Raw genomic sequence first — 26797 nt, forward strand, 5'->3', positions numbered from 1 at the left:
AGCCGTTACTTCGTGATTATTACCGGATTGGGAGGCCACCGAGCTCTTAGATCTCTTCGGTGGACGCTCCATGGAGTGACTAGGCACCAGGGCCTCCGAGAGGGAACCTCAGCTTGGGCTGTCACTCAATACGCGTTTAGCATTCCGATTCAGGGGCGCCCGAGAGGGCCGAACCTCGACTTGATCGGTTGCTGCTATCTGATTAATATTATTGGGTATTATATGGTTGGGCTATGGTGGGTAAATCCAGATCTATGTGAAGATCACTATTGCGCATGTACAACGGGACCCCCGTGGCTCTGCGTATAGATCTATTCTGAATCACCTGAAGTCGCTGTATTTATTTTGGCGAGATTTGCGCGAATACCGGGCTAGGTAATTCCGGTACATCTTCCTCCTTCTTCCTTCCATCTTTCTTTCTTCTTCAATAAACATCCGTCTAATCGAAAACATAGCAGCAATCATCGTTTCTTGCATATCTTTGTCACTAACATATATTTACATTTTTCTCTTTTGGTTTTTTCAACCTTTCAACATAACCTAATCAAAGTAGCATTTATGATCCTTGTCATGCTACTTCTTTTCAAGGATCTAAAAAATATTTAGGACACTTCCTCGATTGTTTTGTACTTTACTAATTTTAAATGTACAAAATAAAGTTCAAAAACCTTAGATGTCTGGTTTCCAAGATGGTTAAATGAAAGTAGATAAAAGTTAAATAATGCAAAAGTAATTGGGCTCGTCCGGGATTTGAACCCGGGACCTCTCGCACCCAAAGCGAAAATCATACCCCTAGACCAACGAGCCGATATATGATGTATTGATTTGGGTATAGCTGTTCGTATAATTAGGTGGCACTGTCATTAGGCAATTATTTAATTAACACCTGACTAAACAGTTTATCGAAGGCAAGTGATTGAAGACTTGTATAAAAGAATTATAATAACTATTTCTTCGTAATTTATGTATTATAACAACGAACGCCTTTAGCTAGATCTATAAAATAACATTTAGCATAATTCAGGTCCATCTTCATCTCTTCTTCCTTCAATGTATCGTTCTTCTGCAATATCAATGTATCTCATCATAAACATACAAGTGATTATTTTTTCTTGCATATCTTTGTCACTAATATAATCAGGTTTCTTTTTTATTCTGGATCTTTCAACATGACCTTAACAAAGTATCCTGTCACAATCCTTGCCATGTTACTTCTTTTCAAGGATCTAAAAATCATTTTGGACACTTCTTCGATAGTTTTGTACTTTAGTAATTTCAAATGTACAAAAACTTTAGATGTACGGTTCCCAAGGTGGTTAAATGAAAGCACATGAAAGTTAAGTAATGCAAAAGAAATTGGGCTCGTCCGGGATTTGAACCCGGGACCTCTCGCACCCAAAGCGAAAATCATACCCCTAGACCAACGAGCCGATATCTGGTTCATTGATATAGCTGATTATATAATTATAGGTGGCACTGTCATTAGGTAATGATTTAATTACCACCTGACTAAATAATAATCCGAGGGTTCTTGTGGAAAGGTATTCTTACATTTTTTTTTTAATAATATGTGCCTGTAACTAGATGTAAAAATTTACCATTTAGCATAATTCAGGTACGTTTTTATACTTTCTTCCTTTCCTCCTTCTTCCTTCCATGTTTCTTTCTTCTTCATCATCAATACATCTCATCGAAAATATACCAGCAATTATCTTTTGTTACATATCTTTATAGCTTATAAAGTCATATTTCTTTTGTTATCCTCAGCCTTTTAACAAAACTGAATCAAATTAGTCTTCAACTATAGAGAAAGTAATTCGTGCACTTTTCTGATTGTTTTGTACATAAGTAGTTTTAAACATAAAAAATAAGTAAATACAGGTGCTGGTTTGAACGGTGGCTAAAAGGAAATAGTTAAAAATTAAGTTATGCAAAAAAATGGGCTCGTCCGGGATTTGAACCCGGGACCTCTCGCACCCAAAGCGAGAATCATACCCCTAGACCAACGAGCCGATACATAAATATAACTATAGAAAGGCAACCACAAAATTATTTAAACCGTCGGTGTATAAAAATGTATAATTAGCAATTGTTCAAATAAGTAAACAGAGCAGCTATTTTGTACAACATAAGGCGTTGCTCGTAAGTTGTACGTTATTGCTATTTTAAAAGGTAAATAGATTTTAACTTAAAATTTGGAGTTTACTAATCCAATGCTATTATTTTGCAAAAAAAAATATTAAATAAGAGCGGAAAACTATGCACCATGAAACAAATTAGGTTAATTACCTTAAGAATAACATGTAAACATTTATTAAAAATTTATTACCGAGTTTTGTATAAAATATTACTTATGAACATCCATCCACATAAAAATCACAAAATAACGATTATAATCATTTAAGTATAACAAAATCGAATAAACGATAGTTTACAGTGAATAAAGTTTACTAATTATGAAGGCCTTTATGTTAAATTGGAATTTGTAATCAGTACTAAAATCAAAGTACACCGCTCCACACAAGTTGTGCACAATACTCTCGCAGTCTAATGAACTCATGCTATTTAATCCTGTTCCTAACTTATCAACAAGCTGTTTGTGAATACGTTAACATCAAAAGGTATTACAAAATCTTATTACTTAGATATTTAAGGGTTTTCAAAAACATATTATTTGAAATTACAATACCTATATGACCAAAAAATAATTGTTAGTTTAGTTTTCTACAAATTTCTTGCAACATTCGAAGCTTTATTCTTGTCGATAGGTTTTGGTTTACGAAAATAGTAGAATTGATGGATTTGAACCTACAACTATGTTAACAGTAATTATCCTTAATAATTCTTAATCTTTGGCTGATGGCGCTATTTCAACTTGCTTTTATCAAGAATATTCACTCCTAGTCCGGATGTATAACAGTGTTCCGAATGTCTACCTACGTTTATACTAGTCCATTTCCCTTTCCACCCTTTTCTTAAAGGAAAGGATGGGAAGGAAAAGTGGATTTGACGGTGGAGGAGACGCATATGAAGGGGAAATGTCCTCTTTATGTGCGTCTCTTCCTCCGTCAATTAAAGGTAGGCAACACAACTGCAATTGCGGATGTTTATGGGCAGCGTTCGCTTTACATTTCGGTGGATTCAGGTGGCCGCTTGCTCTTTTGCCACCTTTATATTATAAAAAAAAATGCTAATAACAAGTTGAGTAGTATTGCAATGTATAAAGACAGGTGCCACATCAGCTGTGTAGATGCCGATGAAGTGCGTATGGAACTTTAAGCTCTATCAGTAATGGTATTTAGCAAAAAAACTTGGGCTCGTCCGGGATTTGAACCCGGGACCTCTCGCACCCAAAGCGAGAATCATACCCCTAGACCAACGAGCCGATGTGTCGTTTTAGCAAAGCAAGTTAGAAAGGAGAATTTTTAAATATTATTTTCCTACGTAATTTAATACAAGTCTCACAGAATACTCCGCAGGTATTAATTGGAATTGTATTCATCCGCTTGGGGGCGCGCTGTCCGCTATAGTTAATGTCTTCCATTGTACATTACGATAATAAAACAGTCACAGTGCGCACGAATAACATTGTAAAATATATTTACTTTTCGCATAAAATCTTACCATATTAACACATTCAATACCACCGAAATTGTCCTGTAAAGTTCACTTTAGTACGTAAAAATCGTATGGCATTGAATGTATCAATTGTCTAAGTATTTACTAGAGAACAAATATGTATTTTCGACAAAAGTTGGTATATGCAAGAGATGAGTGCTTTGGTTTTAAACATATCGTTAAAAAAACACAGACGCATTGAGAAATTCTTACTTTTTGAAAAATATATGTTAAAAAATGAAATTAAAACATAGTCGAGTAAAACCCTTTGTTTTAAATGGGGGGAATGAAGTTCGCTACAAATTGCACTTGTTAGTTATGTTAGTCCTCGTAAATAAACTTACTTGAGTGTCAATTAAAAGGAAAAAGCAGCGAACACGCAGTTATTTGAAACGAGGAGTCCTTATCCGGTCAAGTAGACTTACTCCTTGCATTATATAGCAAAGGAGATCACTCAACTAGGACTACATTTAAATATACGCTTTTAAGATGGTTTTCCCTGTCGAAAAGCTAAGTAAAATACATTAATTTGAAGCCAAGTAAAACATGTATATCATGTTCCAAAAATATCTCCATAGCAACTTGGTAACCATAGCAATTTTGTCTTTAAGAACAAAGTGATTACTAATTTTTAAAGGCATTAATGCAAACGAAGTTGAAGTTAAAAGCTATCTTCAATAGATTTTTATAACATGATTATTAAAAAAAAATTGGGCTCGTCCGGGATTTGAACCCGGGACCTCTCGCACCCAAAGCGAGAATCATACCCCTAGACCAACGAGCCGATAGGTAAAAAATGCAAAACATGATTCATTATATTTTAATGTAGAAAGAATACACGTTTATTCAACTCGTGCGCAGCTGGGAATGTTTTGAGTGGACACCGGAAAGGTCAAGAGTTCAATGTCCTTTCTACACATAGTAGTCAGCTATAAACTTATATAGTAGTATTTTGACATAATCAAGAACTTTTTACTTTTCATTGTTTTGTAGCTTGCTAATAACTTATGGTTAATCTCTTTTCTATCACTACGTTGATTAAAGTTTAAAACATTGTCTAAAAGTGAGATATATCGTTGTAATTATGTTTTACAGAACTAAATACCTTTATTTAGGTGTTGGAATTAAACCGTGTTTGTTATATCTATTGTTCTAAAACACCTTGTTTAAAATAACAATCCATCACGTTTACACGTAAAGTTGTGTGTGGGCCCGCGTTGTGTAGCGCTTGAATAACGAATTCGCCGCTCAAATTGAACAGCACCGAGTCTGAAATACCGTTTGCGGAATACACGGGCTTAATCCTATATTGTGTCAGACTGCGCTGTGCTCCGTCGCCGAAATGGATTGTTAAATCTGACAGTGTCACCGCTATATTTATACGTGTAACAAGCCAGGTTTTCATTGAAGCATTATTGCGAATTAAAATTACAACAAAATGACTTCGAAGCAACATGAATATGGGCAACTAGAAAGGATCTTTGGTCTTAATCTTGGGAAATGTAAGTACAAAAGTTTGCACTAGGTATTTGACTTTGTAATGAAAACTACTACTAAGTAGTATGGTTACTTTAGACGTACCAACAACTTGTACGTCATATTAGCTTATAAGATTGTTAGGGCGGCACAGCTAAGGTCTCGTTCTATAAACTAAAATAAAGAATTTTGCTTGTTAACTGACATAAAGGCATTTAAAATATGGCATTTTCCTTATTTGTCTTTGTGTTCTTATGTAGAAATGTGCAATCGAAAAAATCGGATTGCCAAAATTTGCGACGCCAAAAGGTGCAAATATACACGTGAAAATATTACGGTACGGTAAAAGTGTTCGCGTAAACACAGATGCTCTCATTTGTCCTCGCTTCTCTAATCCGATACAGCTCGTATGTTGTGGGAACGGAACACGAAATGTTTTCCATGTCACTTTAAATATAACAATAATTTTGGTTAATTTATACTTTTTATAACGCACCTAACTTACTTTCGGCGTAAAGAAAATACATTCCGGAGAAATAAAAATTACGAAATCTGTACATACTAGTGAATAATAGAATAGAAAAATTTGCTAGTTTAATTTGTAAGGCGTTAGTAGAATTGTCATGTTAAAGAAACTGGTGTCACGTAATAATGTGGTCTTATATTTCATGGTTCTAGGGTTACTATTAAATTGTAACTTTTTTTGACTTTCTATTTATAAAGTAATTGCTTCTAATTTTAAAGAAAAAGAATAAGCGCTCGCAATAGTTTGAACACATATGTGTATAGTGTTAATACATGAAACTTGCTCTAAGCAAGATTTTATTCGAGCGACAACCACGACTGCTCGCCCCGGGGAGTGCATGAGAACAATTTCAATTAATTCGCACGGCGCGTCGGGAGCTGTGCGAATGATAAATGTGACGCCACTCCATTTGTAATACATAAACATCTACACCGCTCACTTTGCATGTAATCAAACATTTATACATATGTGTTATCATACATTTTTCAGTATTAGAGCGAGTGGAACAAACAAGCGACTCGTTAGATGTAATTTGACCTTCATCTTTGGAAAGAGGACAGAAGTAAACGAGATGAATGTTAAACCAATTCACTTAAAACATATGTAGATATTTAAAACATGACTGCGTTCGTCTAATATATTGTAGTTCTAGACATTGATTCGTCCTATTATACAGACTCTGATATAAATTAGGGCAAACATAAGTTACTAAATGATCCGTATGAACAGATGAAATACAACGGGATTGCAAATTAAACGTGTGAATTATTGTATTCTGTGGACAGTCTATGTGAGATATCTGTCGTCTTATTTTACTCCTTAACGAGTCATGTAAATTAATGGAAAATAAAGCTTATATAAATTTGAATTTAAACGAAAACTATTTTCTGGTACACTTATATTGGATATTAGCCAGAGTTGGATTTACGATGGATGCAAAATGTCGATAATGTTTAGGAAAATACTTATTATGTGATGGCAAGAAATGTAAAAGCTTGCCAAATAAACTGTCGAAGGAAGCGCAACCAATGATAGAATCTCTGGCAAATGATCAAGCTGATGCACCATTAATCTAATGAAAAATAATGTTTACAAAAATCTTAAAGCATAAAATATATTAGTCAAAAAATCTTAAAGCTTTACTAAGCTATACTGAAATATAATTAGATAACTTTAATATTTACTTTATCAACCCTTTTATAAACATCTAACTCGATTACAGAAAGACATTTAATTTGGTAATTACTAGCTTTCGCCCGCGACTCCGTCCACGTGGTATTAACAAAAAAACCAAAGCGAGTAACCTATGTGTTCTTCCAGACTATCCTCTGTATGTTTAGAAAATTTCATCGAAATCCGTTCAGCCGTTTAGGCTGCAAACTCTAACAAGCATCCATCCATCTAAACTTTTACATTTATAATATTAGTATGATTGTAAATTTTATTTAGGCGTTTATGTTAACTTAGCAATCAACAAATTAAAAAATCTAGAAAAAAACATACAGAGTTAATATCAATAAGTGCAGAATCGATTCTTAAAACAGACTTGAAGAGTCCATCTGTAGTGTTGGTGTGTGCCAGTTCGCGGCTTCAGTTAAAACTTTAACTGTAGAAGTTTAAAAAGCAATTTGCCGAGCGGCGAGAGACGAGAGAATTGTTCCAGCAGTCACAAAACTTGTTGCGAATGCGTTAAATGTTTACTGTTTTTATCACTATAATCTTACTAATATTATAAATGCGAAAGTTTAGATGGATGGATGGATGTTAGAGTTTGTAACCTAAATGGCTGAACAGATCTGGATGAAATTTTGCATATACGTAGAGGATAGTATGGAGGAACACATAGGCAATATTGTTTTTTTTTTCTTTTAATTACACTTAGACAGAGTCGCGGTCTTAAGCTAGTCTTAAATAATTTTCTTAATTCTATTTCTATTAATATTCTTTGTAACTTCTTTTTAAATTGCATATATGTTTTAAGCTTCTTTAAAGGTGTGGTTCAGCACAATAACCGAATGGATCGGATCGAATGGATCGATTTTAGTACAGTTAGTCTCCTTAAATATAGGCAATAGTCGCTTTAACAATGATCCTAAAGTAATTATAAGTATGAAATAATCATAATGAGATTTACCACACTTTTAGACAGTTATATGTCACTAAATTTATTACTGACTGTACTTTAAACTATTAAGCAAGTTACAGACACGTAAATTTTTACTATAGGTTTTAAATTTATATTTACTTTCTGATGACTGATACTAGTATTAAGATATCCGTTGAATTTAGCGTAATATATGATATAGTTTGTATCAGTAATTCGAGTTGAAAATTGGCTTATCTGTAGAGCAATATCGTTATAATTCTGCCATCAAACAATATATTAAACTCCGCCGTTATTGGGTTAACATGTGTGCGGTTTAGCAATTATTTGCATGAGTTACTTCGTGTGTTTAGATCATAAATAAATATAATGGTAACATCGCGAGTCTAAACGGAATCATTTAGTTAATGTTGCATTTAAGTCATCTAAATATTTTTCAATTAGCACACAAATCAATACTTTCAGAGAAGTTTTCATTACCTAATATTTCTTGAATAACTAGCTTTCGCCGGCGACTCCGTCCGCGTGGATAAAAAGCAAAATAGAGTAGCCTATGTGTTCTTCCAGACTATGCTCTACGTTTTCTCCAAATTTTATCGAGATTCGTGCAGTCGTTTAGGCTACAAACTCTAACAAACATCCATCCATCCGTCTCAACTTTCGCATTTATAATATTAGTAAGATAGCTTTCGCCCGCAATAAAACATAGGCAAGTAGCCTATGTGGTCTTCCAGAATATCCTCTCCATCTATGACTAATGCCATCGAGAGATCCATTCAGCATTTTAAACTACAAGCTTTAACAAACATTTATTCAATTATCTAAACTTTCGCATTTATACCATTAGTAAGAAGTAAGATACGTTGATGTTTAATCGTTTACAAATATTATCAAAAAAAAAAACTTATTTTGAGTGGCATTTGATATATTGCTGCCTTATGATTAATAAAATTATAAGTTAAAATTGATATTATAAAAATGGTATCATTTCTAAAAATAATAAAATCGTATTAACAAAATTCAATTTAGCGAGAAAATATGGCGCCAGAAAATTTGTACAGATAATAAAAAAAAGTAAACAGATTCGGGGGAGATCTGTGAAATAATTGAATTTTTGTGCTCACCCTCAAGCAAAATAACTTATTGAGTCAGTAATTGGTAATATTTAATTTCAGGAAACGGCATTAGCGTACAAGATACGATATCAATTTTTTTTAACGCTTTAACATTATGAAGAAGAAATACTGAGAAAAATAATTACAGATACCGGATTAATTTTTACTTTTAATTACATAAATTTAAATAATTAATTTAATTATTCAATATTACCATGATAAAGCTTCAAATATGAATCACGGAAATCAAAATGGCCAAGATGTTAAAATTAATCTGTTAATAAAATTTGATTCTAAAACACAAACGAGGTTTAGGTTAAGCGCCATCTGCGCTCGGCCACCTCAAGCCCGGTGAATCTGTAAATGCCTCTTCAAGGCAAACAGTGGTCATTCAGTCACAAAAAATATTTAAAACACATGGTGAGCTTTAATTTTTTTTATTTACGTGACAAACGAGCAAGCGGCCACCTGAATCCACCGAAATGGAAAGCGACCGCTGTCCATAAACTTCCGCAATTGCAGACGCTACCCTTAATTGGGAAGAGGAGACACACATAAAGAGGATATTTCCCCTTCCTATGCGTCTTCTCCACCGTCAAATCCACTTTACCTTCCCATCCTGTCCTCTTAAGAAAAGGGTGGAAAGGGAAAGGGACTAAAATTATGCCTCCGGCACCACACTCATCAGATGAAACGCGGAATTGCTTCCACTTCGCGTCTGTTTTCTGTGTGGTCTTGGTATTACACCGGGCGAGCCGGCCCATTCGTGCGAAGATGTTAAAGCGGGCTCTACCACTGTTAAAAATAAAAATTTCTATTAATTCAATTGTTGATGTTACAAATGATATATTTTTTCAATTTTTATATGATACTATATTATTGAAAAAATTGATTGTAATAAATGGAATACAATGCGCATTGTAATACTGAACTGATTGCATATCGCCAATCAGAGCTTTGGTGGATTTTGTTTGCAATTTGACTAAATTTTACGTTGAAATAAATACGCGTATTTGTTAACTTAATTTCGTTAAAAATTAATATCCGTATTCGTTGAAATCAAATCGCAATCAACAATTTAAAACGATATTTACAAACGATTACGATATTTCGGAACTAGTCTATAACTATACTAATATTATAGAAAGGAAAGATTTGTATTTTGTATGTATTGAAATAACCCAAAAACTATTGGTCCGATTAAAAAAAAACCTTTTATCATGTGTTTTTAATATTTCCCGATTTTACGCACGCGAAGTTGCGAGCAACAGCTAGTAACAAATAAACTGTCGTGATTAATGATTCCTTTCGCTATAAATTCGTAAAAAAGATAACTGCAAAAAAATAGGTATTAACATTACCTCAAGAATACAATTGTTCTTATTACTATACTCGTGTAAGAACTAACTCGTGCGTGTGATTGCCAAACCGCTGATATTGGCAACTTTATGAATACCATTATAATTTGGCATTACTTCGTCATAATATGTTAAAATGGAACCTATCTCTGCCAGATTCGCGGTAGCGTAATTTAATGGTTTCCTTAAAATCCACTTAATGAAATATATTACTAACTCAACTATAATGTTTTACAGATATACGTAGAGTCAGAATTTAATTCGCAACCCACCTAATGGTAAATACATTTTTTGACATGAAGCGATGTATCATTTTCAATTAACCGATTTATCGGATATCGCAGATGACTTGTACAACTGCATAAAACGTATGCTTATTCACGTTAGTCAAGTAACTCATTTCAACAACTAAAAAGGTCTTGTGTCTTTTAATTAAAAGACGAGTGCATACTTGTGCCGAATTAATTCATGCACAAAGATAACCAAGGGCTCGTTTAAGGGCAACTAGTAGGCAGAGAGAACCTTGTAAGCACTCCTGTCTACAAACTCAACGTTATAAGGACACTACGCCATGATTATAAGTACTGGTTTTTTAAAACAAATGATTTATAAAAAATAATTAACCGATTTTCGACATTTGGTTGATAGTCTAAGTCTATTTTTTTTAATTCATGAGAATCCAAAGACGAATATGACAGAGAAATTCTCATCAAGACAGAATTTGGAAATGTAAAATGAATATTGTTAAACGAAAACACAGCCATTTGGAGCAGTTGTGTTGCTACTATAAAAAAATACGATACGTTGGATTGGCTATTGGTATCGGGCTTTAAAAATTTAACCATTCGTTAGTGTTTTTGCTTCTATAACTTCATAACATACGTTACCTTATTACGTGTTGAATTTTACTCCGTTGAAGTTTAGGTCAACCTTACTTGGCAAAGATACAAATTTATGGATTCTTCAGCAACCAAACATTAGTTCCTACGAGTTATAGGTAATTTTACAATGCTTTAATATAGATATAAACATAAAATGCGTTTGTTGCGTGACTATAAACTCCATGTTATAATTGGAGTGTACTTGTGTAAAGTACGCACTACGAACAAGCTAATTTTCATGCGTAGATGAAAGCAAAAAGGGGCAGTTAAGGGCAGTCGTCGTCACAGCGGCTACATGTTTAAAATCCGCAGACATCTACAATTTTAAATGCTTGAATTGTTAGAATAGGTTTCACTTTATTATATATATAAAATAGATTTTTTTTGGAGAAGTTTGTCACTCAAACGTATGGATTTTATGTTTTCTCATAGGCAATGTGGTTAAATAAAAAAAAAACCCTTACTAAAATAAGAAACAAATAATTACAGTTATATTTCTTTTACTATTAATTTGTACAATTATACTAACATGCGGTTTAAAAAAACGGTTTTCTAAATAGAACTGATAATAAATTTAAGAACCACAATTAGCGCTTTTGGCGCCGTTTGAGTGTGGTTTGGCAATTTCACAACCCAGAGTAGATGTGTTGCAATTATATGAATTGAAAATCCTTTGAAAAACGACCTTCTAGAAACTACTTTTGAATTTACCAATTTTGTTGTAGTTTTTTATGTAAGAATATGAGATGGTAGTAAAATTTTGTTAAATACTCTGTTAGGATTAGACCTAGAATATCTCTGTCGATAGCAATATTTCATGTTCCATACTCATGCAGTATATTTCGATTATTTCGACTCACGTTCGTTCCGAACGTGACTACTCTCAATATTTGTTTAAATTTACACATGTTTCTGAGAAAACATAACTTTTTAGACATCTTACATTTTGATATTTACAATTTTATAAATGGGTAGAATTATGACAATTTTACTATAAGATTGTTGTCTAGGTATCATCAATGAGAATATAAAACTCAATACTACTGGGCCTATTTAAAAAAAAATTTGAACATTGAAGAGCTAGATTACCATAGGGTAGTATGGGCTGTATTTATAACTACAGTTTAATTCCGCACGGACGAAGTCGGTAACAAAAGCCAGTTCATAAGTACAGGAGAATTCTGGGTTTGAGAGTCAAAGAAAAATAATAAAAGACTGTTACTATCTCATTCGAAATTGGAGTTAACCGGCCAACATAAACACAAATAGTTCATTTTAAAACAACTTTGCTTCGTCTTCTGAGCTATTACGTGTAAACTGCTAGAAATCGGCAAACAATAGCGACCTTCACAATGAAGTGCACGAGTTGGCGGCAGTTAGACATGTAGTTATACAACTTTTAAAGCAATTTGCCGAAACGCGGTTTGTCGAGAGCCCTGAAACTGTTGTAACAATAATTTTATATGAGAATGCTGAGCTTTGACATCGTTTAAAATTTTGTTTACGTGATATAATTTGTATGTACAGGCATATTTTAATGGAATTGGTGATCATATAACCTTGTACTGTGGTTGTGACATATAATAAAAACTGAAGAAATAACAAAATATCTCTGTCCATTAAGGGTTGTAACTTTGTTTTTTAACATATCTATAGATTATCACTTCGCTATTATAGCAATTTCAAATAATCATTTGTTCGTTTTGCTACCATTTTACTATATTCAAAATATGTATAAAGGTGTTTTCACACGTGCATTCGTTGATTGCAACATTCGCTCGAGTATTGCACTTGTGAAATCTCTAGATGCTATTGAAGAATCGAAAATAAGGCCATTGTTATTTGGAGTTAACGTGAAGTGAAACACAAAGGGGGGAACATTGTTTCTCCTAGCTCGTTACACGCCCGCGCCGTCGCTCCAAACGCCCGGATAACAAACCGCACGCGATTCTACCAGTTTACATAAATTTGAGAACTCCTTGAATATCATTATGGAACTGTTTCTTTACTGTATTGTAATTTTAAATGACTTCACTCAAGCAATATGACTAATATTTAAGCATTGTTTAATAAATGATTATGGTAGATACTGTAAACGTCTTTTGGAGATAAATCATTTACTTTCAACATTTTTGATCTTTTAACCATAAAAACCTTTATTAAATACCTCAATTGACTTAGTATTATTTACGCATACATTTAGCAGGCCAACTATTCAATGCAGTGTAATTAAATATTATTAACATATTCTATGTAAGCTTAGTATTCTAATAAACATTACCATAAATTGCAATACTTAATTAAATTTAAATCCAAAACATTAAGAGCTCCGTAGCATAGCTAAATTTAACTGCATTGGTAGATTCAATTACGTTCTCAGACAGTATTGAGGTAATTTTCAGTTATGAAATCACCACATTAATGCATTTGCTTCATTATACGAGTTCTACGATAGTGTTAGAGACCAGAGTGTTTTAGAGATAGTGGAGTTCTGGGGTTTCATACTCTTTGATAAAACAAAGACTATATGGTGAAGGAAACGTGATGCACCCTGCACGTCAGTAAAGAAAATTAAAGATAGAAGTCAATCAACTCACACTGTACCAACGTAGTTGACTAGGGCCTAGTATTTTTTTATATCATGAATTGGAAAATAAGCAACCGGCCACCTGAATCCGCCAAAATGGCGAAGCGACCGATGCCCATAGATATTCGCAATAGCGAATGCGTTGCTTACCCTTAATCGACTAAGGAGGAGACGCACATAAAACGATACTTCCTCTTCCTACGCATCTCCACCACTGTCAAATCCACGTTCCCTTCCTATTCTTATGAGAAAAAGGGTGGTAAGGAAAAGGCACAAAAGTTGGGCCTCCGGCACCACACTCATTAGACGAAACGTGGAATTGCTCCCACATCACGCCTGTCTTCTATGCGGTCATGGTATTACACCGGGCGAGCCGGCCTATTCTTGCGAAGATGTTAAAGCGGGCTCTACCACTGTTACAGTAGTCACACTTCCTTGGTAGTGGCGTTTAGGCTGCAGATATGAAAACTTGCGTAATCTCAGCTTCTTGTCATACCACAGCTGTCATAAAAGTTTTATGCTTCAGTTTATTGAACGTTAAAACGAAGTAATTGCAAAAGCTGCTGCAACTTATACTTTTAAAACATTGTACCTTTTTCCAATAACATACTTTCTTTTACGTTAAGTGCTCAAACATCGCTTTTAAGAGCAGTTAATTAGATAAATGACAATGTTATTCAAGTTACTTATCTGTTTGCTTATTTTGTCTTTTAAGTTGTATGGATTTCAAATTCAATATGATATTAAATCTTTTGAATTGTGATTTTGCTTTCACTTACGAACTTTTCAAACATAAGGCGAAACTTTACGGTACATACTACCTTGATACCCGTTTGTTATGTTTATTTATAAAAATGTATTTTGGAAACAACATTTAATTAAAAAATATACTTTTATTACTTTTAATTTAATATAACAAAATATCGTAAACCTTTACTACTTAAAAGAAATGTATCAAAACAACATGGATCATCTATTTAGCGCTAAAATTAAGAAAACAATCTTATTTTCATAAGAATATTTGTGCAAAATTAATGCTGTAACATAAATTATAATTTAGTCTAATTAAAACAACAGTGTTAAGCAAAAAAGCTTTGTGATCCGAAATTAAAAACAAAATGGCAGCGAGAAGGAACTCTGATAAAAAGGAAGACGGTAATTTTCCGACCAAAGATATCGTTAACGTTTTTGTTATATTTTCGTACGGACAGGAAAATTTCGTAATCACTTTTTGTAGCTGAAACCAATATATTTTTTCACAATCAAATGTGTTACGTCCTGGTAACGACAAATAAATGCTACATTTATATTACAACTACAAATTATTATATTTTCACTTTAAATTATTTATAATTTGAACCAATTCCCGTCCAACAGTAAAAATCAGTGTTGTTACAAATCTCTATGAGGATCTCTTAGGACTAAGGGGTGAAAAATGCAGTAAGATTTGTAAACATTCCGAAACTACCTCCCGTGATCTGATTATTATCTTTATTTTACATGTATATATCTCGCGCTAAACTTGTATTACTGGAATGAAAAGAAAATTGATTTAAAACAAAAAAATGTATACTTAAACTACTCCCATACGTACGTCACATGAGGAAAGTAATATTGCAAGAGATTGAGGACAATTCATTAATATCCGGAACTTTACCAATAATATGAAATATATTATATACGGAAATGTTATTTGACAATTTGCTATTAATTGATCGTATTTATCGGAGCACAAAAATCATTCGTGTGTGAAAAATTACAATTTGTTCCAATATAAATTGCTGTTTGTGTTCTAATCTGACTCGGCTAAAATGTGAATCATATTTTCTGTCTGTACACTTTGAATGGAAATGCTGTTTAACATTTAGTATACCTTATTTATCTATTTAATGCTAGCAATACATAAAGGAAATAGACGAGATTTTTTTTTTGGTTTTACTGATATGCTTAAAAAATAATAACTTACTTTGTTACTAAAAATCTCCTTATTTCTTTGATTTACCATATCTATCTATAAAATAACTGATGTAAAAATTATTTTTGATTGTTATTTTAGTGATCATATTTTGGTAATCACCGTAAAAGTGATTTGCATTACTAATAAATAAGGAGTTAATATTAAACCAAGCATTAACTAAACTAATATAAATGCAGTCAAATCCATTATTAGGAAGCCAACTCTGAAAGTAAATAACGAGAACCTTTTATTAAATGATTTAGAATAACCAAAGCTATTTAATAGGATTATATTGCTGAATGTTTAAACCTAAATTAGATTTTAGCGTAATAGACATTTGAAACGTGTTACAAAGAGAAGAAGAAGGGAGAAATTAAGAAAATAGAAAAACTCTAGGAATACGCTTAAGATATGTATAACTTTTTAATATGGCTTTTTGAAATATTCTATTGAAGATTAAAAAAGTGGTAGGCATTTGTTTCATTTCGTGTATTATCATCTCCTAGATCTTATCCCACTGGATGTGGAGTCGTCACACGTTTTCTTTTACCAAAACAGGGAATTAAGTAGATATACGTATGCAGTATGTTATTGCCAATCGAACTGACCAAGTAGGCCATTAAATATGTGTTGGCTGGAGTACGCTTTAAAGCAATTCCGTAGTAAGCAATGTGTAGCGATTCGTCAATGTCTCGATGTAATCCTCATCTCTCAAGAAGATCTAGAGCGGTCTGCGGAGATGTCGCATCATTTATCACTGGCCGAATGCTCACGACCTTCTTAATTTCTAATCATTTACCACACATTTGAAGTTTCTAGTGAAAAATACATGACTGATTGCGAGCACAAATTCGAACGTTTTTGTTTTTTTGTTTAGCATAAAAGGGGGCAAACGAGCGGCGAGAACACCGAGGTCGTCAACGGCGCCCATGGACATCCGCGACACCATAGGCACTACAGATGCGTTGCCGGTCTTCTAGGAAATGATAGGTTCGCTTCTTGAAAGACCCTAAGTTGTTACGTGTAAATTTAAAAACTAGTCCGCGATTTTTTTAATACAGTAACCAAGTTATGGAAAATTGATCCATTAGAAAATTCTCTGAGATTATAATTGAGAACCCTCTCCTTTTTTAAATCGTTTAATATGTACATTTGTACGTTGATTATATTCTCCATCTTCACATTTATACTCTGTTAATGATGAATTTATAAAGGCAAGTGTAATTATGACTGTGTTACATACACGGCGCAGACATTGAGCAAATATTAACTTTGACAAATAGGAGCTGCGGTGGAACAAAGCTTGAGATAATAGCTCGCACTTATAACGATCGTCAGCTTAACGAGCGAACTTCAGCGCCAACTCGCGCGAAACCAACGCGATAAACATTGTTTAAACATAAACTAGAGTTTGACTATTATTTAAAAAATTCAATTCACAGATTCATTTTTTTAATTGGGTCAAGTCGTTCTATTTGTTTGTGTATTATAGTATATAGTAGTATTTCTTAATCACTGGGTGTCCTGTATGTAGATAACTAAAAAAATGTATTGAAAATACATTAAGACTCGTTAAATTCGTACACGATGGTATATTAATTTAGATTTATACTAAGAAATGGTCTAAAAGAATTTTGATTTCATAATTTTAATGGCAGCGAAGTAAACAGCGAAACTCAATAAAATGTTTCATTCGTGTACCTCCGACGTTACATTCGATATAACAAACTCTATTTCCTTCGAATATGCTTACCAAATACAATTTGCAAACGATTTCCAGCTACGAATGAATTGTGAGATTGTCGAATAACGTTTATATTTCTCTGGTTGCCAAATATTTTGCTTAAGTCTAATATGGAAACGAAATAACGTTATATTATTAAGTAGACATTTTGAATGCAATTATTAATATTAAAAAAAAAACCGGATAGGTCTTGTTACCCATTGCTATTACATTTTAGATGGCGTTATTTATATGCCAGAATGATTTATCCTGTAATTTTTATACTATGAACTGATATGAAATGAACTAGGTTCGCCCGCGACGGCATCGTGTGGATTAAAAAAAAACAAGTAGTCTATATGGTCTTCGAGGCTATTATTTACATTTATGCCAAATTTCATCGAGATCCATACAGTAGTTAAGGATGCAAACTCTTCCAAATATCCAATCACCTAATCTTTTACATTCATAATATTTGTAAGATATCAGAATTAACACTTTATTTACTTATCCAAAAAGAAAACGGAGTTAAATATTCCAACTCACTTTGCTATCGTATAAAAAAAAATAATAAATGTCACATATTCAAAAAGGATAATACATTGTGAAGATGTAAGCGTAAAATTCAGACACAAATTGCTCTAATACGCAGCACAAAGAATCGTTTTACGGCGTAATAGTTCCATTCGGGCCAAAGCATTTTCATTATCTTGCTTTATAGACCACTGGAGGATAAAGGTCGTATTCATAAAACAATGTCAGCTGTACCGAGCCCTTGTAAAGGCCTTTCAACAAATACGTAAAGACTTTGTAACATCGCAAGATGATTGAAAATGTGTAAAGGCGTAAAATGTACTTTGAGCTATATTTTGTTATAGTAGAAATTGGCAAACCAGCAATCAGCCAATGTTAAGAGCGTGCGCACACCATTGACTAAACTATCGCACAACTGTTTAGTCGCGCTTTGATTATATGGAGGTGTGCACACTCGATTTTTAGTTGTGCAACTAAACATTGAAATGCCTGCAAGACAATTGACAATCACACAACTGTTGTGCAATAGTTTGCTCTGAGGATAATTTCATGAAGTAGGCACTGAAACGTTTTTAAAAATGATATCATCAACTTTTTCTAACAGTTTTCTCTATCTCTTATCTTATACATATTAAAATAAAGATTACTTTAATATAAATCTGTTCAAAGTTCTTTTTTAGTGTGACGTTTTATTGTATGATAAACTTTATAACAGAAAACAAAGTATATCTAATACTATTAAAATAAAACCTTACTGCATCTGCAATCTAGTTTCTACGGCGTCTGTAAATAGATTAGAGTACAAAGAAATAAAATGAAACGGCAAACGGCAGCAGGTCTCAGCAATTACGGTAGCATAATGCTCAATAAACGACAGCGTAAAGAGTTTTACAACTACCATACTCCGCTGCCCTGCTCAGATTGCTCGCCAAATGACATTTTGCAAACATAGAAAAAAGATAAAAACTCTAACTAGACCCCAAACCGAAAACTATATTAATCAAATCTTACCTATTGCGGGCGGTAGACGCTGGATTCGGAATATCGATAACTGCAATGCTTTAGAAGGTATTATACATCTGTCACTGGACAGAGATGCTAATGATGACGATGAGATCACCGAAAAAAAAATTACAATTTAACGACGACTATCTTACTAACATTATAAATGTGAAAGTTTAGATGAAGGATATATGCTTGTTAGAATTTGTAGCCTCATCTGCTGAACGAATATCGATGAATTTTGGCATAGACATGGAGTAATCTGAAAGAATACATAGGTTACTAACTTTTGTTTTTTATTCCACGCGGAAGGACTCATGCGGTAAAGCTAGTATGTTATAAATTCAAGTTTGTTCATTGTCTAGTTTAATTTACAGATAAGCATAAAATTTTCATGACATTATAAATGTAAGACACAAAACAAATTTGTACAAATTTGCAGGTTATATTTCTTGCTCCACATTAAACGTTAAGCTGCGAGACGGTTAACAGTGGCTCTAAATTACTAACCGTTCTCGTCTAGAAGTTGCCGCTGTATAAACTTGCTCTGTAATTAATGTAAAAACTACAAAACTACATTTACTTACCAAATACAAATAAGTTTTTGTAACTACTTTTGTATTAGGCAAGTTAAATTACGAATTACGTAATAATAGTCAAGTTACTAAATTATGTCGAAAGCAAATCAACAGAGTTAAGACTTCTTTTGGACGTAGGCTACTTTCTACAAAAAAATAACGTAAACGTTGTTAACAGAAGTCACACCACAAAACTTTAAATTTTAAAAGTAAAGTCCGCTTAGTGAAAAAGTATAATTTATGCATGCAGCGCTCCCACGTGCCTTAAAAGGCACTCCATGCGCTTAAGATATTTACAATATTTTTATTTAAAAACCTCTTTAAAAGTGAGTGAAATATTTCCTCTTTGTGTTTACTAATTACTACTTTAATTTTAAACGATTTAACATTCTTTGAATGTTACTTTTGAAATATGAATACAGTTATTTTATAGTAATGTTAAACTCAAAAGTGTAACACTTATGAAATACATTTTAATTAAAAACATGCTTTTTATTCCTTGTTTTTATGGCAAGTTTAATTTATCATGCAGTAAACATAAAGGAACAAATAATAAGATTTATTTTTGTGTTAAAGGAGTGGCGATGGCGGTTATTATTAATTATTTCGGCTTAAATACCACATTAACAAATTTTGTCAGGTATTGAAGTTCATAATGAGAGTACGCCTTTGTAAGGTTTGAGGCATTTAATTAAGGTTCGTACGGAAACAGGCGCAGGCATTGTTTGTGTGGAACACTGCGTCCATTACAATGGCTTATTGAACCGCGCTCGAGGATTAATCTGTTTTAAAATTCAGTTTTTTATTTACATTATATTATTGATACAATTTAGAAAATTTCTATCACAGTTGGCATCTTTTGTTACACTTGTTTTTTTTTCTAAGAAATATTCAAATGATATTTCAAAAAGTTCGGAACTGTAAGTTCAGTCGACCATTTCTCAAAATGTACAACTTTCAATGGAAACTTTTTTTATTTTCTTTTAAGCTGCCAGTTTGTATATATTCTGGTATTAGAATTTTTACTATTACTACAGACTTACATATCTTAAAATTTACAATTCGTCTCTTTTTAAACGAATTTAGTAACAAAGTTTAGCGAGCTTCCACTGCCGAAACATGTAACCTTAAAGCTTACTTTTTCTTGGTATTCAAAGATAAACAGTAGGTTTCCATAGTAAAAAGTCGAGGTAAATTTTCAATTATAATTATATATTCTCATACCTTTGTATTATAGAAATACCTAAAAGAGCTTATTTTAAAACATGGAACTTTGCACTTGCGAAAGTGTTCTCGAGTTCACAAGTTCACTTTGTGAAACGTGACTATGTTAAGTACTTAAGCAATTTTTCAGAGAAGCTAATATCTTTCCTCTACCAACGCTAAGTTACCTTTTCTTGTGACTGCATATTGTGCAAAGGTAATGTAAAATGTAAGGCACAAAGAAATTTATTACTCATTGAATACTAGTTGTTGCGTGCGACTTCGCCCGCGTGAAAATAAAAAATGTAACCTATGTTACTCACTGATAACGTAGAGTTTTTTTGGTGAAATCGGTCCAGTAGTTTGTTTAATGTATATAAATACAAACATACAAATCTTCCCTTTTTATAATATAAGCAACAATAGATATTTTTAATTATTTTTAGTGTGATTTAAAATCGGGCTTTTAAGGGACTTTTTTTGGACGTAGGGCCACTAGTAGATCTTGCTGATAGAAAAATTAAAATTTTGCTTAGAAATGACATTATTTTTACTTCAATACAACTTTAGACTTTGTAGAGTTTGCAGACAGCTGTGGCATTTGTTTTCGCTTTTGAATAATTAACAAAATCTGAATATTAATTGTCTTTGCAGAGTCTCAGCAACTTGATATACTAGATTAGACTAAGTTAGCATATAAATAAGTTTAGCACTTTGAATAAGTTACAAAGCAGTTATAACTGTCAGTCACAAGATAACTCAAATTACTAGGCACTTGTTGACCTAGACCGCATCTATCCTTCAACCGCTTCTTCACTTAGATTTGGTGGAATCGTAGTCAAGCGCTGGTTTATTTATGTTGAAAAGTATATGAGTTTTAATTTGTAATTGTATAATAGAAATATTATACACAATGTGTATTTCTGGTTCGGTTTTCCATTGTGTAATATTCTGAGAAAATGTTTATGACAGGATATCGTTAACGTTTTCGTTACTACACAAAGCCAAGGGGAAAATTTTGGTACGAACGCAATACTCAATATCTTGTATTTACGTTTTCGTTGGTTGCGATTTGTTCATATTAAGTTCACTGAAAATTGTTTTTAAGTATAGTAGCTGGAAATATAGTAAACTAAACGGTTATTTTGTGTTTTAAATAATATGTTTCACTGCTTTAACTACAATAGTAGAAAGCTAGATTTCTGTAATTCATGCAAAACTACGCGCTACACTAGTTAGACATTATGTACCGAATTGAGCAAATGTTAACTTTGACAAATAGAAGCGGCGGTGGAACTGAGATTTGGAAAGCTCGCATGTAACAATCGTCAGCTTAATGAGCGAACTTTAACACACGAATATGCCAAAGCTTCATTAAAATCATAGCATGTTATTTTTGTGATTTTTGAATAAGAAAATTGTAATAAGTTGAATTAGAACGCTCTTTCGAAAGAGTGTTTGTTATTTGACTGTTTCGAAGAAGTTTATTAACTTTAGTATCTAAGTAATCTAAACTAATGTTATAAAGAGGAAAGATTTGTATTTTTGTATGTATTGGGATAACTCAAAAACTACTAGGCCAGTTTTAAAAATTCTTTCAGGATTAAAAAGCTACGATATCAGTGAGTAACATAGTATTTTGTATTTTTTTTATTTGTGGACGAAGTCGCGCGCAACAGCTAGTATTAACAATTTGTTTTCGGAACGAAAGTACATAGTTACACGTTTTTTTCCAAAGACTTAAGCTTTATGAATAAAGTTTTTTATTTTTATTGGTTAAAGAATAAAATGAAAAATATACAAAACCAAGAATGAAAAGAAAGACAAACGGTATAAGTATTTGACACTTTTGTAAAGAACTTCAATAACTTAATAGTACCACATAGCGTCAAAACTGGAAAGTTTCCAAACTCGTTGAAATAAATGTCGAAAGTTTAAAAGCGAAAAACTGAGTTTCATATTAACAATACACGATAAAACTAAGTTCAGTGAAATGGTTTTATGCAAACACTCGTGTGCTACAATGAGTGCTCGAGGGGCACGTGAGGTGAACACTGATTTTTATTAAAATTTTTGACATCGTTTATTATTGAAATAATAATTTATTTTTAACTCTTAACGTACTTTGAAATAGCAGTGACTACTTTAATGAGGAAATTTTGTCGCGTGTATTTGAGAAAATGAAGTAGGTCCAAAGAACCATGAATGTGATGTAAATTCGTATAACTTTTCGTATAACCAGAATTTAAATATCATTTTTCTGATCAATCACAAAGAGTAAGCATGAATTTGATCAAGAGAGTTCCCAACTAGTTGGTCGAATAATTTGTCCATATGCCAGATTAGTTCCCCGATTATCTCGATAAGTCAGTTACCCTTTTTGTTCATCTACATTTTAAGAACAATGTTAAAATTTAAATATCAAAGTCTTATTACGTCCCTTTATCCTACATTCCGGAATAAAACTAAAAGTCGAATTCAAAACTTTTATCATTCAAAGAACTTTTGTTGATAAGAGGACTCCTTTTGTAATTTCTCCTACGGTGCTTTATTTCAAAGAAAATTGAAGCACACCCTTTAGAAGCTTCTTATATTGTCTTGCTAATAATATATTTATTTGACGACAGACTGGCGCCTGCGATTTCCTTCTTTTTCAACTTTAAATAATACTTTGTATTTTCTGTAAACACTTTTTGACTTTACTTTGCTTAACTACAGTTTACTAGAAACGCGTTTTTAATGGTTTTTTTTTTCAGATTATTGGTAAACTTTTAAATATTTGTCCCTAATAATGTACAATTTCTTTGATTCTTATCATGATGGTCAGATGATTCACAGTAAATGCGGTGACGGGATCCTTAGAATCAGAGTTAAATAGGATAAATGATTATTTATTCTGGTAAGCTAATAGTACCTAACTTCGATAGAACAGTATGTCAACGTCGTGACGGATGCAAACACGGCTTCCTTCAAACATGTTCGTGAAATGCAATTCAAGATCTATTTCCGTCTTTGATAGATTTAAGATTGACAACTGATGTATGTGCACTAAATGGCTTATAGAAATAAATAATTAACGGATAAATAGATACACTTTTCAACTACATACTGGTTTTCTTAATTTTTTTTATGGAAATTTATTATTAAAACATTGTGAAATCATGAGTTGTGATTTAATTTACTAAATATGTATAACAGAAATAAGAAATATGACTATTTTTATAAATTAAGAAAAAGTAGGTTAAACGGGAATTTACATGATCAACTACTTGGCTAACTTTTTAGGTTAATACGGATAAACATAACTTATAAGGAATATAATTAAAAAGTACATAAGATTAAGTAAGATATGTAGAGAGAAATTGGTATTTAACTTAAGTATTCATAGTTGTAACTAGGGCTCAAGTTGTACGGTGCGAGGTGCATTAGCCGTCAGAGCGATGTGGCCGGAATATGCAAAGCTTAATCTCATAGTGTACCAGTATACTAGACTAACGTGCGGCGTGACATCCTTGCTAAAATACGTTACACTAAGTTTCATACGACATTTGCATTGTATATTCTTATTAATTCTATTTGTAATTAAAGATTTATGGAAATGCAAGCTTTCGTCTTGGACTCTATGCCGAATTAAAAGAAAATTTAGTATCAGCCTGTGTTCTTTCAGACTATTTTCTATATGTGTGCCTAATTTGCGGTTATAACTGTGTTAAAACATGTCAAACAAGCTGTAGAATAAGGTAAAGTTTGGAAATCAATGAATGAGTTTTTTAGGTTTAGCGAAGGGGATATAAAAGAAATTAGGTTATTTCTATTATGTGGAAATAAAAGATTTCTCGATTACAATATAATTAGAAGTTAGGCGGCAGCTGAATCGCTCGGTCAGTGATAAATGACGTGGCGTCGCCGTCCGCGCCGAGTGGCTTACCTCTCATTGCGAGGACGAGGATTATTTTGGGACATTGACGAATTACGCCATATAGAAAAGTATTCAATCGAATTAAAATTTGCGCCCCCCGGCTTTTGCACAATTTGTCGTCACGGAACATTTGTTATTAGGAGGTTAATTGTTAGTATGTCAGACAGTAAATGTTCAAGTCTCTTGAATTCGAACAGAAAAGTCCTATACTTTATTAATCACAAATATGTATACTTATTATGATAATATTCTTAATTGTAAAAAACACAAAAATTTTTAAACATGTGCTACCTTAAACAGAAATACTCATTAAGCACTACGACATTCTTTAAGTTATAAAATTGAGATTTAAAGAGTGCTTAAAATAGATCAGAAAATGTCCATTAAAACAAAGCTTCAACAAAATGTAGATTAGATATTTAAAAATGTATGTATTAAAAACTTTCAGGCGCTTCCTCTTCAGCAAGTCTGGAGCAAAACAAAATTTTGGTGGAGCTAAAGAAAGTTGCTACGAATTTTGTAGCAGTATTTAAGTTATCATTACATAAACAAGAGTTTTTAGTTAATACACAAAGCATTCTTGATTTTTTTTAGTTAAAAGATACAACTAAAAATGCCATATTTATTATTTTAAAACAACGTCAATTAAAAGCTACAGTTTTAAAACTTTGAAATTATCTAAAGTATATCGGCTTCGTAAATAAGCCGGAAATTAAAACGAAAGTAAACATTAAGGGTGATAAATGTAAAGGGACAAGGGTTAATAGTTTGATTTTCATTTTAAATACGGTAAATTTATTTTCTTTGTGAATAAACTGTGGTGCGGTTGCTTTGACATATTTATATTAAAACAAACTTTATGATATTAAATTGTGTAACGTTATTTACGAAATTTAATACACTTTATATTCAATTTATTTTATTGCTTCACGATGCCGGTTAAAAACTATACTTTTTGAGACACTTTTATTTACATTTTTTTTAGGTTTTTAAGCTAGCGCTTGACCACGATCTTACCGACTGAGAGTAAAGAATTGAATAAATTGAGCGTTTGAGGTTGAAATATTCATCTTTATTTTATCGCTATAACTTACAATCAAACTACTTACGGCCGGTTTCCGAGCTACATTTAATTTCGTTAATGGTTTTGGTTCAACAAATTCATGAAATGCATTTACGAACTACGTAGTTTGAGTGTTACTCCGTTAAAACATAGCTTAACCTAACACTAATTAATTGCTAGATAATGACAAAACAAGTGGAAACTTCAGAAACCCAGGATTGGTATGGTTTTGTAAAACGCTGTAAAGGACTCGTTTGACAATCTTTTCACTATATATTGTTATTCACATTATGTATACTAATTTTTGCAATTGTAAACATTATAATATTTTTAAGTATAATCTTACTAATTCTTACTTATATTATCTTACTGATCCTACTAATATTGTAAATGTGAAAGTTTAGATGGATGGTTGTTAGAGTTTGTAGCCTAAACGGCAGAGGGGATTTCGATGAAATTTGGCATAGATGTAGATGATAGTCTGGTAGAACACATAGGCTATTTACTTTTGTTTCACTTCTACGCGGACGGAGTCACGAACGAAAGCTAGTATAATTATAAAATTGTTGAGCGGTGGGCGCAGGTCGTTGATAAATGACGCGGCGTCCCCGCTGACCGGCACATCTCCGAGGAGGATGGGGATTATTTTCGGACATTGACAAATTGCCGCATATACAAAATATTCAATCGCATAGAAACTTCATACAGCGATGGACTTTCTTGTACACCCGTAATTTCACAGTAGGAACATACGTCGTATTAATTTACTTATTTTTTAAATCTATCTGATTTTCATGATCGTGTCGTTATTTTATTAACTTTAGGACTAGTTATTTTGTTAACATATGTTTTATGAGATTGTTATAGTTGCTTATTGTCCTTGATGGTAAGCCCAAATACAGAAGTCAGTTTAGTATTGTCTATGCAATGGAACAATATTACCTTGACCACATGTTTTATTAATAAAGAATGTCTCATCTCGGTTGTAATGTAAGGGTGTTAATGAAACGGCGGTTGGTACTGGACTGATTTATTACGAGTTAACTGACGGTACATTGATACTGAGATACCCTCATATATACCACACTATCTCCCCCTTAAAAAAATAATTACAAAATACATACAACATAAAAAGAAAACAATTAGGACATTA

General features: G+C 32.6%; 1 protein-coding gene and 5 non-coding genes across 6 annotated transcripts in view; all 6 read right to left on the reverse strand.

The window, feature by feature from the left end:
* The window catches only part of LOC106108521 (serine--pyruvate aminotransferase, mitochondrial), a 187158-nt gene that overhangs the window by 22175 nt on the left and 138186 nt on the right, over positions 1–26797 (reverse strand). The window lies entirely within an intron of this gene.
* Positions 736–807, reverse strand: Trnap-ugg. The gene has a single exon. It is a non-coding gene; the product is annotated as a tRNA-Pro (tRNA).
* Trnap-ugg lies at positions 1359–1430 on the reverse strand. Its single transcript has one exon. It is a non-coding gene; the product is annotated as a tRNA-Pro (tRNA).
* Positions 1941–2012, reverse strand: Trnap-ugg. Its single transcript has one exon. It is a non-coding gene; the product is annotated as a tRNA-Pro (tRNA).
* Positions 3314–3385, reverse strand: Trnap-ugg. Its single transcript has one exon. It is a non-coding gene; the product is annotated as a tRNA-Pro (tRNA).
* Trnap-ugg lies at positions 4331–4402 on the reverse strand. The gene has a single exon. It is a non-coding gene; the product is annotated as a tRNA-Pro (tRNA).

The sequence above is a fragment of the Papilio polytes genome, unplaced genomic scaffold (assembly GCF_000836215.1).
Source record: "Papilio polytes unplaced genomic scaffold, Ppol_1.0 DF821511.1, whole genome shotgun sequence".
NCBI lineage: Eukaryota > Metazoa > Arthropoda > Insecta > Lepidoptera > Papilionidae > Papilio > Papilio polytes.